Below are 15699 nucleotides of genomic sequence, written 5' to 3'. Positions count from 1 at the left end.
CCAAACTTTATTTTATTTTACTTTATTTTTTTAGACAGCTGTCCTCCATTTCTTTTCTTTTTTTTAAAGATTTATTTTTTATTTAGTTAGTTATTTAGTTATTTATACAAGCACTGGGTACAGGTCAGTGGCGCCGGAGGGTGAGAGGATTCACCAGAGACAGAGCTGGGGGCAGAACAGGCAGAAGGACTGAAGACACTGCTGAGGGAGCAGCGGGGGAGGCAGGAGAGGTCTGCCGCACCATGCGGGTTTCCCCTGGCTGGCCGGGAATCGAACCGGCGCTGCAGAGGCTGCGGACAGCTTCACAGCGTGGCACTCAACCCGCTGGGCCACCGGGAGGCCCCAAACCAAACTTTAGAGGAAAGTTTCCAGACGGGAAAATGCTGAAAAGAATTTAGATGAACAAGCTCCTAACTTGAGGCAAAGAACTAGGAAACTTGCTTTCCTACTTGTACTGATTGGAACGAAACTCAGACTGGTACATCGGTACCTGAGGAAACTTGTTTGTGATTAATACAATTGACTTCGAGTTGCTTTCAAAGAAAATGCAGGACTCCCTTTTGATGCTAGATCCAGTCGGATCCCGTAACACACACGGATTCAACTCCATGTGTGTTAAGGGACTGAACCAAGACCTTTATTCATCAAACAAAGCAAAACAAAACAAAAAGGCAAAAGCATGAAACAGAGGAGTGGGAAACGATGTCGCTCCAGCTAATTAATTTGGCAAATCAGCTTGCTCATAGCTTAGACGGGCCACCTCAAAAAAAGATTGCTAACATCCTTAATCTTCAGCGCTGCCAAATGAAGATCTCTACAGGAAACCAAAACCCTCCTATTCTCTACTGTTCTTGCAAAGAGTCAGGCCATCAGAAAAGAGACGATCACAAACAAGCGTTGATGGTGCTTTCGAACCAGCCTTTCCAATGTCCTCCGACTTCCCAATGACTGGACTCTGAGGAACCGCAGGGGCTTCTCTCCAGCTGTCCTCTTAGTCAGCTCGTTGGGAAAGAATCTCTGGAGACACACTCCCGGCGTTCATGCCCAGCTACCCAGCAGCCCCTCCGCTGGAGCACCAGACGCATTCAAAGAGTGAGGATTTCTAGTAAACCCCAAAGGTTCCCATTTCTGAACTTAGGCCCTTTTATTTAGGCCCTTTGAGAGACAACGCGTGCTTTCTCCTCTGCTTCTATTCGTTTATTAGCTCGAGAGTTCTTGGAAAAGTGTGCTGGGATCTCTCTCTCTCCCCGACGGGAACCAAGACTAGACGCTAACAGTAGCAATAGAAATAGTCCACCGAGGGACTATAATGAAACTTTACTGTCGTTTACTTGCCCTGGCTCTGACGGTGCTAGAGCTGACTCTGGGGACACAGATCTTGGTCCCCATTGAATCAGCTTCTACTCTCCTTACGTGCAAATTCTCCTGTGGAGTTGGCAAAACCCATAGTGCACCTCCCATCAAGAATCAAGTAGATCCCTCTACATGTGTCCCAGAATCGATATCCTGTAAGGAAAGAAGAACTTCAAGGTGTAGAACCCATGGAGAAGAAGGGAAGACTCAGAGCCTTGGTATATCTTGCACTAGTTCCTGTGGCACTCTTCTTAATTAAATGCATATTCTTACATTGTTGTTCATTTTGGGACAGTACCTGATTTCTCCCCTCAGGTGTAGTCACCGTGGTTCTCCCACCACGACCGCACCCGTGATCTGTCACCAGCGTCCCTTGTGCTCTTCCCTGCCCTGCATGACACCTCTCCCTCCCCACCCCTGCTGGATGCCTCAGGTCTGTGCAACTTTGGTCTTTTCCCTGACCCTTTGTCCGGCTGCAACACTTTTTTTTTACCTGCGAGGAAACCCAATGGCTGAGAGTAGAGGTTGTTCAGGACCTCCGAGCAACAAACAACATTGTCGTTTCTTGGCATCCGGTTGTCCCTAACACTCATCACTACTAACACCCATCCCACCTGAAAGCAAGTTCTTCCATGATGCAGCGCATGGCTTAGCATTCCACTGGAAGGGGCTAGTCAATATCTATTTGCCTTCACCTGGGAAGAAAAACAGATCACCTGGGTAGTCGTGCCTCAGGGTTTTACTGAGATCCCTTCTGTCGCACAAATCCCGAAGGCTGATCAGAACAACAGACGGTTCCCCAGGGGCTCTCCCTTGCTGCAATATGTGGATGGTTGCTTCTTCCCTCTCCTTTCGAAGCCTCCTAGTAGGAAAGCCATATCCACTTGCTAAAGTTTTCAGCCTTAAGGGGACATCAGGTGGCCCGAGAATTTGCAGTTTGCGCAAGCCCAGGTTGGATACTTAGGGCATCCAATTTCAGAAAAAGGGCTACACCTAGATCCACGTAGGCTTCATGGTGCCCGAACTTTCCCCAGACCCAAACCTAAAGCTAACTGTGAGGTCTTGTTTTCAGACTAGCCGCTTATTGCTGAAACTGGGTTCGAATTTTCTCTCTTGTGATAAAACCTCTGTATGCTCTATTTAAAAACAACAGCAGCCCTGACTCAAAGCTAGGGAAGAACAGGATGACGTGGTCTATAAGGCGTTGAAGGAAAGTTTGATAAACCCACGTGCCCTTGGGTTTATCGGCCAATGATCAGATTCCTTCTTCCTTTTGTTAGAGGGCAGCCCCGCTCTTAAACGGGTTGCCTGACTGTGGGTCCTCACCCGCGCACTTAAAAGGGACTTACACTGCAGGCACATACAAAAGCTTAACACAAGGTTTATTCACAAGGGAAGGGGAATGAGGAAATGCACAACCCAGGGAGAAAAGAGGGAGATAAATTCTTAAGTGTGTCCTCCCCGTTCCGCTCACCTGGAATCCCAAATGACCCACCGAGACCAAACCTGCCTGGCCAAGAGCACGGACGGAGCCAAGTGCCCCAGACCCCGGTAACATGGCTGGTTTTTATTTACAAACAGAGAAAATGGCTACTTAACTCCGCCCTTAGGTCCTCGCAACTGCCCTTTGGGCATCATGGGATTTGTAGTTCCCAGTGTCTTGATGGAGGGGGGGTGGCATCCACAAAGCCTGTATGGAGTTCGCTCAGGAAATCCTTTTCCCCTGCCACTTTGTGTGTATAAAAAGAAGGGGAAAAGAAAGAAGAAGAAGGGCCTCCCTGGTGGTGCAAGGGGTTAAGCACAGCACTGTGAAGCTATCCACAGCCTCTGCAGCACGAGTTCGATAGCCCGGGTCAGCCAGGGAGCTACCCACATGGCGCAGCAGACCTCTCCTGTCTCGCCTGCTGCTACGCTCTGCAGTGTATTTCAGTCAATCTGCCTGTTCTGCTCCCCACTCTGTCTCTGGTGAATCTTCTCACGCTCCACACCTCTGGCCTGTACCCCAGTTCTTGTATGCATAGGTAAATAAATAAATAAATCTTTGGGGGAAAAAAAAGAAAGAAGAAGAAGGTTATATGCCCTTCAGCTACTCACCCACAAACACGGAGGCCACTACTGAAACACAGGGCTGTATAGCTGGCAACTGGACCTATGAGCCTCGCTGTCTTTGCCCTTTTAGGTAAGGCAACTGAGGAAATTGTTATGGCTCCTCTTTAACCGTGTTACATTTCATGCTAAGGTCTCATCACATTCAGCCTATTTTTTTTTTTTTTTTTTGGTTAGCCACCTCACCTCCTGTGAAATCCTTTTATTAACTGCTCCCCATATAAAACCCTTTCACACTGTAATAGCCTTAACCTTGTCATCCTCCTCCCCACTATTACCACCCAAGTCCCTCACGACTGCTTGACACTGGCAGATCACCTCCTGACCACTGGTGAGTGCGCCTGTAAGAAACGCCTTTGGGTGGTGCTGACTTCTCATGGTTCACTCTTGGTTTGTGAACCACCATAGTGAAAAAATGGCAAATATTGCAGTGGATATGCCGTGTCACCACCATCCTTTGCTCTAACTGAAGCGGCACCTTTGCCTTTAGTACAGCCAATTAGCACATGCTCCTGCGGCCCTGCGCCCAAAGCCAAGGACAAACTGCCAAAAATGTGTAGTGATCATAGATATTCTTTTGGACTAGAGCACGATTTTGGAATGCTGTAGGAACAACATTGCTTACTTCCAGTGGAGACAAAATTTAAAACAGTCCTTATGTTCTTAGCTATTACTGAGATTCCAGGGCACTGTAAACTTGACTCTCTGGAAGTTAACTGGAAGGAAATCACCTTGCTGACATTTTCCACAAGGAGTGTTGCTCTTAAAGGAGCCAATAGCAGCTAAATCCCTACCATGGTTCAAAGGGCATTCCCCAGGGATGATACCGTAGAAAAACTGGCTAGAGAAGTCTTATAATTGGCCTCAGAAAAAGTTCTGGTTTGGGCCCAATCACAACCCAGTTCTGCTGGAAGCTTTAAAATCTTCTCTCCCGGGCCTCCCTGGTGGCGCAAGGGGTTAAGACGCAGCCTACGAAGCTATCCGCAACCACTGAAGCATGAGTTTGGTCCCCGGCCAGGGAGGAGACCCACATGGCGCAGCAGACCTCTCCTGACTCGCCCGCTGCTCCCCTCGGCAGTGTATTTCAGTCAATCTGCCTGTTCTGTTCCCCACTCTGTCTCTGGTGATCCTCTCACCCCAACACCTCTGGCCTGTACCCCAGTTCTTGTATGCATAAATAAATAAATCTTTAAAACAAAAAATCTTCACTCCCAACCACTGCACTTGCAGCAAACCGTTTGTTCATTCCACCAATAAAGTGAGAGCATTCATGGACCAGCATTGGTGGGAGATATTAAGAAGGCTGAAAACATACATCCTACCTGTCCAAAATACAATCCAGAGAGGCCTGTTTGCACTGTCCCTGGACATTGCAATTGCCTAATGGGTCAGTCAAGTCTTGGCAAATGGATTTCATACAGTTGCTCCTGTCTCATGGGCGTTTAAGGATGTTTTAGTCATGGTCTGTGAGTTTTCTCACTGGACTGAAGCCTTCCCTTTGAAGCCAGCAAGTGCTTTTGGAAACATTTATTCCTGTCTGGGATGAATTTCGCAGTGACCAAGGAACCCATTTTGCTGATTAAATGTTTCAACAAGTTTGGGCCATGTGGCTGGTTTTGCAACATTTTCACTTGCCTACAACCCTTGATCCTGTGATTTAGTTGAATGCACCAATGGTACTATTAACACTCAAATGGCCAAATTTTTAGACAGCTTCCAAACAACTTGGCCAAAGGTGTTGCCGTTGGTCCTTCTAAATCTCAGATCCACGGCTTTTGGAACTCAGAAACTCTCAACCATCAAGATAATCACGGGATGCCCAATGCAGCTCGTCCCTGCCTCTTTGAGCTAAGTTAACTGAGGGAGATTTACCTCGGTGTTGGAAAGGCCTAATTACTTCTATCCAAAATAACCATGTTCCGTTGGAGCAATTTTTTCACAGAGCACTCCAGGGAGACAGAGACCTTAAGCGACACAATGGTGATTGTGTCTCTTGGAAAAGACGCCTCCAGGATATGTCTCTTCAACCTCACTGGAAAGGCCCCTGATGATGACGTTCTGCTGACGGACCTTGTGCGACCAAACTTGAAGGCACAGACTCTTGCATTCACAGGACAACATCTGAAGAAAACACTAAATCCTGACTGGACCGAGTGACCTGGAAGGAAGATGTTCCAGGAATTTGAAGCAGGCCACCCCCGAGGAGATGACCTCCCTACAAACCAGGCCGGTGTGCCTTTCTTTGTTGCTTCTTGCCTCATTTGCTCACTCTCTTCCATGGAAGAGGTCTTGTATGCATCTCCCCGTCAGCTCCAAAACGGGGAACATTTCTGGCAGTGGAATTCAGCATTAAAAAAAAAAAAAAAAAAAAAGGAGAGAAACCTCTCTCAACTTCAGAAGAGCTGGCCAATTCCATAGTCAAACTGTTTCAGATCAGCAGTAGTCACTTGACTCATAGGCTGAAGTAGTCTTCAAAAATCATAGAGCCCTTGAGCCCCTACTTGCTGAACAAGGAGATATCTGTGTGAAAGCAAACACCACCTGTTACACATAGATAAAAGCCTCTGGAAATGTAGAAATCAAATTACATAAAATTAAGGAACAATTATGTTCATTACAGCAAGTTGCAACAAACGTCCCTTGATCTTTTGATCTGCTTGGCCAGCTGCCTTTGGCTTTGGCTTCTGGTTTAGCACCATCTTACAAACGGGGCTAGTAATAGTATGTTAATTCTGCTTTGTGTCTTTATTGTTAAACTCTGTAGTCGTTGTCTACCAAACGTTGGTAAAAATGACATGCCTGATGAGATAAAGCTGAATCAGCACTTCGACAATATCCAGAGCTTTCCATTTCAAGAAGACAAAATTGCCTGTAGTTGAGAAATGTCTGTGGCAGAGGGAGGGAGGGAAGGGGGGGGGAGAAGGGGGGGGGAGAGAGAGAGAGAGAGAGAGAGACAGAGAGAGAGAGAGAGAGAGAGAGGGCTTCTCTCTCTTCTGCCCTCTTTGTTACTCTAATGTGACCTGAATGGGTTTCCCATCTAAGCTCTTTCTTCCCTCCAAGATGGGACATGACACCCAGACAAGGTCCTTCTTGGCAGTAAAAGACAAGAGGGCATTAAATCTGGGACTCCCCATCAGTGATGCTTTCAGAGAAAGATCTTGATCAAAAGGGGAAATGTGAAAATTAATATACAGGGGCCTCCTTGGTGGTGTAGGCTTTAAAGTCTCAGTGCCTTTCAGCTATCACCAGCCAGTGGGGCATGAATTCGATCCCCGGGCAAGGAGCTAACCCACATGTCTCACCTGCTGCTCCACTCAGCAGGGTATTTCAGTTGATCCGCCTGTTCTGCTCCCCACTCTGTCTCTGGTGAATCCACTCACCCACCCCCTGCACCTCTGGCCTACACCCCAGTTCTTGTAAGCATAAATAAATTAAAATAAATCTTTAACAAAAGAAAATTAATATGCGATCATGCATTGCTTGATGATGGGAATACTCTCTGAGAAATGTGTGGCTCTCTAGATGTGGCAATTTTGTCATTGTTTGAATGCCACAGGGTGTCATTTCACAAACCGGTAGGTGGTAGAGCCTATTGGGACCTCCGTTGTATATGTCGCTCATTGTTGGCCCAAATGACGTCAAGCCACGCATGAATGTACAGACACTTTATTTAAGCGAGGTTAGGAGTCTCAAAGAGAGTACCCAAACACACACAATCAGCAAACCACAGGACCCAGCAGGCCTTGCATCTCTGGTGAGAAGTGATAGCCACAGCAGTGAAAGTAAGGGGGCATCTCCACCACGCAGCCCTCCAAAAGCTATAGAAGGGGCTGCTGGCCCTGGATTAAGGAGAAGCATGTGTGCATCTTGGCACAAGACTGCACTTACCACACTGCCATTTGTTTGTTTGTTTTTTTTAATGAACTCAGATTTGGGGGCCTCCCTGGTGGCGCAAGGGGTTAAGATGCAACCTATGAAGCTCTCCACAGCCACTGCAGCAAGAGTTCGAACCCCGGCCAGGGAGCTACCCACATGGCGCAGAAGACCTCTCCTGTTTCGCCCGCTGCAGTGTGTTTCGGTCAGTCTGCCTGTTCTGTTTCCCCACTCTGTCTCAGGTGAATCCTCTCACCCCCCACACCTCTAGCCTGTACCCCAGTTCTTGTATACATAAATAAGTCTTTAAAAAAATAATAAAAAATAAAAATCAGCTCAGATTTTGGCGGAAAAGCCACTATTGATTGCTTTTTGTTAATCGTGAACACTACTCTCCAGCCATTCCACACATTGGCATCATGTCCTATCACCTTTTCACTTAGAACCCCTCTATTTATGGCTTTCCCGTGCAGTAGATTAAATTCAAACTCTTTGGCACTGTCCGCATGGCCCCCCATGAACCTGCTCCTACCCAGCTCTTTATCCTCATCTGGCCGTTGGTCTTTCCCTTGACTTTGTGTTCTCCACGTCATTAACCTTTCCATCTGAGGATAAATTTAATTCTTGCTTTTCTTGCTGCCTATAGCAATACCCTCCCAGTCCTCCCCCCCACCCTCATTGGCCTAATGGCTGTTCTGTTGGCAGATCTCAGTTTAAATGTTACTTCCTCAGCAAGATCTTCCACGATGGTTAGTAAAGGTCCTCATTGTTATTCTCTGTAAAGGAGTTCTGTTTATTCGGTTCTTTGAACACTAATATACAGAAATTTCATTTTAATGCAGTCAAGGGGCCTCCCTGGCGGCGCAGGGACGCCCCTGCACCTATCAAGCTATCAACAGCCACTGTGGCATGACATGAGTTCCATCCCTGGCCAGGGTGCTAACCAACATGGCGCAGCAGACCTCTCCTCACTGGCCCCCTGTTCCCCTCAGCAGTGTATTTCAGTGGATCCACCTGTTCTGCTCCCCACTCTGTCTCTGGTGAATCCTCTCACTCCGTGCACCTCTGGCCTACACCCCCGTTCTTGTATGCATAGATGAAAAAAAAATCTTTAAAAAATAAAAACAAAGAAACAAATGCGCTCATAAGCTAGAATAGAGCACCCACACACGTGCCCTCAGCACACACTGCAGAATCCAAGCAGAAGAGGCACGCCTTGCATGTGTAACGGGGACTGATGCTGCGTCACTGCTCCAGTGGGAGTGAGGAGGAGGATCCCACTTGCCCAGTAATAGCTTGGCCAATGACAGAAAGTCATTTACAACAGCCCCTCTATAATCTTGATGTTGGTAAGCGTGGCAAGTGCAGTCTTGGGCAAACTGTAATTGGGGGTGGTTACACTTTTGCTCTTCCATATGTGCACACGTTCCACTCGCCCTCTGCCAAACCACCTGTACCCGTACCCCATCGGCCTCCCTCTCTCACCCCTCCTCCCTCCCCACAATTCCCTCTGATAACCATTATGTTCTTTCACTGAGTTCAAAAATTGTTTGCACTATACTTGCCTGCGTATGTATTTTGGTTATTTATATTCCACAGATGAGTGAAACCACCCAATAGCTGCCTTTCACTTTTTGACTGATTCCACTTAACATAACTATCTTGAGGTCCACCTATTTTGCCCCAAATGCCACAATTTCATCTTTCCCACGGCTGTGTAGGACTCCATCAAGTATCTATTCCTCAGTAGCTTTATCCAGTCATCTGTTGAAGGACACTTGGGTTGGCTCCATGACTTGGCAACTGTGGACAGGGGCTGCTATGCACATAGTCATAGATAAGTCTTGTATTGAATTTTCATATTATTTGGATAAATACCTAATAGAGGTATTGCCAGATCATACAGAATTTCCATTTTAATTTTCTTGCGCCATCTCCGTACCGTCTTCACAGGGGCTGTAGTAGCTTGCATTCCCAGCATCAGTACATTGAGTTTGTTTTTTTCGCCACAACGTCACCAACAGTTGTTGAGTCCATTTGTTTGTTTGTTTTTAATATGGGCCATTTTCTCGGGGTTGAGGGAGGCATCTCAATGCGGTTTTGATTTGCATTTCCATGATAATAAGTGATGTTGAATGATTTTTCATGTATCTGTGGGCCATCTGAATGTCTTCCTTAGAAAAGTGTCCACCATTTTTGATTGTTTCTTTGTTGCTGGATTGAATCAGTACTTTGTAAATTTGGAGATTAGCCCCTTGTCAGATGGTGGTGTGCAAATATTTTTTTGCCATTCTGTAGATTGCCATTTTGTTTGGGAGAGGGTTTCTTTTTTTTTTTTTTTTTTTTTAATAGAGGCATGTTTTATTTATTTATTTATTTTTTTTTAATACATGCACTGGGTACAGTCAGAAGCGCGGGAGGGTGAGAGAATTCACCAGAGCCAGAGCGGGGAGAAGAGCAGGCAGAAGGACCGAAGTACACTGCTCAGGGGAGCAGAGGGCGGCAGGAGAGGTCTGCGCGCCATGTGGGACCGTCCTCTGATGGCCGGGGAGCAGCCAGGGATCGAGCCGGTGCTGCAGAGGCTGGTAGCTTCGCAACCCAGCGCTCAACCGCTGCGCCACGGGGAAGGCCCTGGGAGAGGGTTTCTTTTGAGCTACTGAAGCTTTTAATTTTGAGGTAGTCCCACTTGTTTCTTTTCACTTTCGTTTCCCTTGCTGCTGGGGTTGAGTCCCCAGATAGAACTTTGTGGTAGATTTTCTGTAATGTGCCCTCTGTGTAGTCTTTCATAGATTTCAGAGCCAATCTTTATGGTTTTGGATCTTATATCCAGATCTTTAATCCACTTTGAATTAATTTTTGTGAATTATTATTATTATTATTTTTTGTATGGAGTTAACGTGGGTCTTGTTTCAGTTTTTTTGCAAGTGGCTTCCATGTTTCCCAAAACCATTTATTAAAGAGGGTACTTTTCTGGGCCTCCCCTGGTGGCACAGCGGTTGAGCGCTGGGCTGCGAAGCCGCCCACAGCCTCTGCAGCGCCGGTTCACCCCCCACCCAGGCCACCGGCGAGGGTCCCACGTGGTGCGCAGACCTCTCCTGCCACGCCCGCTGCCCCCCTCAGCAGTGTGCTTCATCAGTCTGCCTGTTTCGCTCCCCACTCTGGCTCTGGTGAATTCTCTCACCCTCCCGCGCTTCTGACTGTACCCAGTGCTTGTATAAATAAATAAATCTTTAAAAAAAAAAAAAAAAAAAGAGGGTACTTTTCTCCATTGTATGGCTATAGCTCCTTTGTCAAGGTTAAATGGCCACATCTCTGGGCTTCCAATTCCACTCCATCATCTGCGTTTCTGTTTTTGCTCCAGTACCACACTGTTGTGATTACTGTTGCTGTGTGATGCAGTTTGAAGTCAAGATATGTGATAACCTGTCCACACCACGGGATGGCTTGCACTGTGCAACCATTGGCAGAGAGGATCTTTAAAGGAGGTTTAGTAGCAGAACTTGCAAGTGTTCTTGCAGTTTACCTTTTGTTGAATAAGATGAACACAAGCCAAGATTTCAGGCAAACAATGGACAAAAAATTTCCCTTATCTTGGAAGTTTATTACAAGTCCATTGAGCAGTTGGGAATGTATGGAATTCTAGCGAGATCAAGAAAAATGGCTGAACGGTAAAATTATGAATTTGGCCACTAATAAAAGTTTACCCTATTTCACAGAATCAGGCAAGATTAAAATCCCAAAGTTGACATGGATGGATTTTGGAATAATTTAAGGTAAAGTGTAAATTTCAGCAAAGTCAGAAGTTTTATCTTTTGGACTGTGAACAAATTGGTTGAATGTATGCTTGTTTTGTTACTAATGAGTTTATGTTTATGCTACTCGAAATAAAGTGTTTCTCCTTAAAAACTTATTTGTAATTCTGAATAAACATTTCAAATTAGGGGGAAAAAAAGAAATGGTTTAGCTATTCAGAGCCTTTAAATAGGCTCTGTAAATTTTATAATTGTTTGTTCTATTTCCTTGAAAAAAGTCTCTGGTACATATTGTATTGAATCTGTAAAAAGCCTTGGGTAATATCGCCATGTTAATGATTTTACCCCTACTAACCCAAGAACATGGATGTCTTTCCATTTCTTTATGGCTTCTTTTATTTCCTTCAACAGGTTTAATAGTTTTCAATCTACAGGTGCTTCCCCTACTTTGTTCAGTTTACTCCTGGGTATTTCATTTTTTTGGAGTGACTGTAAACAGGACTGTATTCCATTGTTTGAATCGAAAAATGTCACTGATTTTTGTGTGCTGATTTCGTATCCTGCCACTTTAATATTTCCAGAAGAGCCTTTAGGTTTCTCAAAGTATATGAACATGTCTTCTGCAAACAGTGACAGTTTGAATTCTTCTTTCCCAATGTGTATTCCTTTTATGCCTTTTTCTTACCTGCTTGCTTCAGCTTGGACTTCCAGTGCTATGTTGAATAACAGCGGGTGACGGTGGACTTCCCTGTCTTGTACCTGATCTTAGTGGGAATACATTCAACTTCTCACCATTGAGTATGATGTTGGCCGTGGGTCTGTCATGATGTGGTTTTTAGAATGTTAGATAAGTTTGACTTATTCCCATTTTTTGAGTGTTTTTATCCTAAATGGATGTTGGATCTTGTCAAATGTTTTTCTGGCGTCTACTGAAATGATCATGTGCTTTTTTTTGGTCCCTTTTTGTTGATCTGGTGAATGACACTGACTTTTTGCATATGTTGAACCAGCCGTGCACCTCTGGGATGAAGCCTACTTGGTGGATGAGTCTCTTGATATGTTGCTGTGTTCAATTTGCTAGGACTATGTTGAGGATTTTTGCACCAAAGCTGATCAGGGATATGGGTCTGTAGTTTTCCTCTCTTCTACTGTCTTTCTTTGGGTTGGCAGAATCGTAGAATGTCTTGGAGATGTTTCCTCCCTCTTTGATTTCTTGGAAGAGTTTCAGTAGGATAGGTGTTGGACCGTCTTTGAAAGCTTGGTAGAATTCACCGGTGAAACCCTCTGGTGTAGGCTTTTGTTGTTTGGGAGACTTTTTACTACTCTTTCAATTAGCACTTGTGATTGGACTGTTTAATGCTCTCTATTTCATCCTGGTGAAATCTTGGACGGTTGCATGGGTCTACAAATTTTTCCACTTCTTCTGGGTTGCCCGTTTTGTTTGCATAGAGACTTTTGTAATAGGTTTTTATCGTCCCATGTACTTCTGCAATATATTTTGTATTTCAACTCTTTCATTTCTGTTTCTGTTACTTTGGATTTTCTTTCTTCTTTTCCTCGTAAGCCTAGCTAATGTCTTGCCGATCTTGTTTACTTTTTCAAAGAACCAGCTCTTTCTTGGTTTCACTGATCTTTTGGACTGCCTTTTTGTTTTCTATTTCATTTATTTCTGCTTGATGTTCTCTTGTCTCCTTCTACTGGTTTTTTTTGTTTGTTTGTTTGTTTTTTGGGGGGGGGTGGTTTTGCTCAACTTAGTTCCTTCAGCTACAGGGTTCAACTTTTGAGTTTTTCTGTCTTTTTTTAATGTGTGCTCGTGTTACTATAAACTTTCCACGTAGTACTGCTTTTAGAGCATCCCATAGAGTCTGGTTGCTTGTCTCCCACTTTCATCGGTCTCTAGATGCTCTTTGGTGTCTCCTTTGATTTCTTTTTTGGCTTGGGAGAAACTCAGAAGTGTTTGGGTGTTTGCTTTTTTTTCCCCATTCTCCACATGTTTTGGTTAATTCCAGGATTCCTTTTGGTTAATTTCTAGATTTATAAAGATGCTACATATCATTTGTCTTTTTGTGTATTTTCTGAGAAAATGTCCTAGTATTCTTGAGAATGTTCCATGTTCACCAGAAGAGTAGTGAGTTCATTTCTTTTAGGATGGAAAGCTCCTATAATAAATAAATAAATAAATAAATAAATAAATAAATAAATAAATAAATAAAACTGTGATTATGAAAATAATAAATAAATCCAACTGTTCTGAAAACTTCATTTAAGGTCTTTATTTCTTTGCTAATTTTCTGTCTTCGTGTCAGTGGCGCATTGAGTTCTCCAGCAATGATTGTATTTTTGTTGCTATGCTGTTTTAGTCTGTTAATTGTTGCTTTGTGTAACTAGGTGCTCTTTCATTAGGTGTGTAAATATTAATAACAGGTATGTCTTCTTGGTGAATCATTCCCTTGATCGTTCTACAGTGTCCATCTTTGTCCCTGACTACCTGTTTTAGTCAAAAGTCTGGTTTAGGGGCCTCCCTGGTGGCTCAGGGGTTAAGACGCAACCTATGAAGCTCACCACAGCCTCTGCAGCATGAGTTCGATCCCCGGCCTGCCAGGGGGCAACCCACATGGTGCAGCAGACCTCTCCTGGCTTGCCCGCTGCTTCCCTCAGCAGTGGACTTCAGTCTATCTGCCTTTTCTGTTCCCCACTCTGTCTCTGGTGAATCCTCTCACCACCACCCCCCCCACCTCTGGCCTTTACCCCAGCTCTTGTATGCATGGTTAAATAAATCTTTAAAAAAATAAAAGTCTGGTTTACCTGATAGGAGAATAGCAGTTCCTCCTCTACTCTTTGAGATATTAGCACATATGAGCTTATTCCAACTTGCTGTTTTTAGTTGGTTTTTGACTTTCCTTTTAAATGGGCCTTTTGTAAGCAAAGTATGGAAGGCTGAAAGTTTTCACCCACCTTGTGTCTTTTTATCGGTGAATTTAGATTAGTGAAGGGGATTGTTGATATGAACTGTTTACTATCAGTCATTATGGTTTTGATTTTTGATTGTTTTATTTCTCTGTGGGAGAAATAAAATATTTTCTTTTTCCATTTGTTTCGCCGCTCCTTCTGCATGACTTTCTTTAGTATTTCTATCAATTTCTTTGCTTTTTTTGGTCTGTGGATCTCCATTCTGGTTTTTGGTTAGTGGTTCTCTGTGGGGAGTGTGTTAGTTAAATTTGTGCGTCTTAAGTCCTTTATGAGCTGGTGTCTGCCCTCTGCGATTTGACTATGTACATTCTATCCATTTCTTTCTGCCCCTCAGAGTTTTATTGTTACTGCACAGTATTCTTTTTATTTCTTTTTTCCATATTCCCTTTTTATTATTTATTTACTTTTTAGCATTTATCTTTTTTTTAATTTTTTTAAACAATATTTGCTTCCCCCCACCTCCTCAGATTGAGTCCCCATAGAATTTCCTTCCCCAAGGCACCCGTGCACCATCACTACAGTCCCCTGTGCTCCTCCCTCCCTTCCTCTCATCCCTCTCCCTCCTCCTCCCCTGCAGTATGTCTCTGATTTATAATTGCCTGTTTTTGCTTTGTTGTGCTTTGTCCTGTTATTTTTTTTTCACACTGATGTCTTATTTGGTTCCCCTATATTCCTGTTATAAGTGAAATCATCCGATATTTTTCTTTCTCCTTCTGGCTTATTTCACTGAGCATAATTCCTTCTAGCTCCATCCACATTGCTTCTAATGGCATGAGTTTATCTTTTTTGATTGCTGAATAATATTCCATTGTGCACATGTGCCATATCTTCTTGATCCAGTCATCTATTTTGGGGCATTTGGGTTGTTTCCAGGTTTTACCTATTGTAATTAGTGCTGCAATAAACATAGGTGTGCAGGTGCTCTTTGGAATCACTGTTTTTGTGTCCTTTGGGTAGATCCCTTGTAGTGGAATTGCCGGATCGTATGATATCTCCATTTGTAGTAGACTGAGGAACCTCCAGACAGCTTTCCACAGTGGTTGGACCAGTTTGCATTCCCACCAGCTATGTAGGAGGGTTCCTTTTTCACTGCATCCTCGCCAACATTTGTTGTTGCTTGTTTTATTGATATGTGCCATTCTCACTGGTGTAAGGTGGTATCTCCGTGTGGTTTTGATTTGTATTTCCCTGATTATAAGAGATGTTGAACATTTTTTCATACGCCTGTTGGCCATTTGCATTTCCTCTTTGGAGACCGCATAGCATTCTAGCTCATAGTCCTGGTGCTACATTGCTATTGACATTTGCCTCAGGAATTTGCGTTTAACTTTTTCTTTTCTTGAGGAAGAATTTCCTTCCACATTTCATGATGAGCAGGTCTCTCTTAGCCTCTGTTTGCCTGGGAAAACCTTTATTTCATCTTCACCCTTGAATGATAATTTTGCGGGATAGAGAAGCCTTGGCCAGCAGTTCTTGTCTTTTAGGATTGTGAACACTTCCCTCCACTCCCTTCTTGCCTGGAGAGTGTCTGGTTGAAAGTCCAGGCAATTCCTAATTAGGGAGCTTTGTAAGCTATTCCCTCCCTCCTCTTAACTCCTGCCATATTTTTGTTTATCTTTGATTTTTTTGATAGTTTGGCATGATG

At 44.2% G+C, this 15699-nt stretch overlaps 1 pseudogene; it reads left to right on the top strand.

Annotated features, from left to right (window-relative positions):
• The first annotated feature begins 10771 nt into the window (after positions 1–10771).
• LOC119237850 (protein CEBPZOS-like) lies at positions 10772–11000 on the top strand (annotated as a pseudogene).
• Positions 11001–15699: the final 4699 nt, after the last annotated feature.

This window comes from Talpa occidentalis, unplaced genomic scaffold, assembly GCF_014898055.3.
Source record: "Talpa occidentalis isolate TD23 unplaced genomic scaffold, MPIMG_talOcc4v2.1 talOcc4.1040, whole genome shotgun sequence".
In the NCBI taxonomy this organism is placed as follows: Eukaryota; Metazoa; Chordata; class Mammalia; order Eulipotyphla; family Talpidae; genus Talpa; species Talpa occidentalis.
This window is presented reverse-complemented; position numbering and strand designations above follow the sequence as displayed.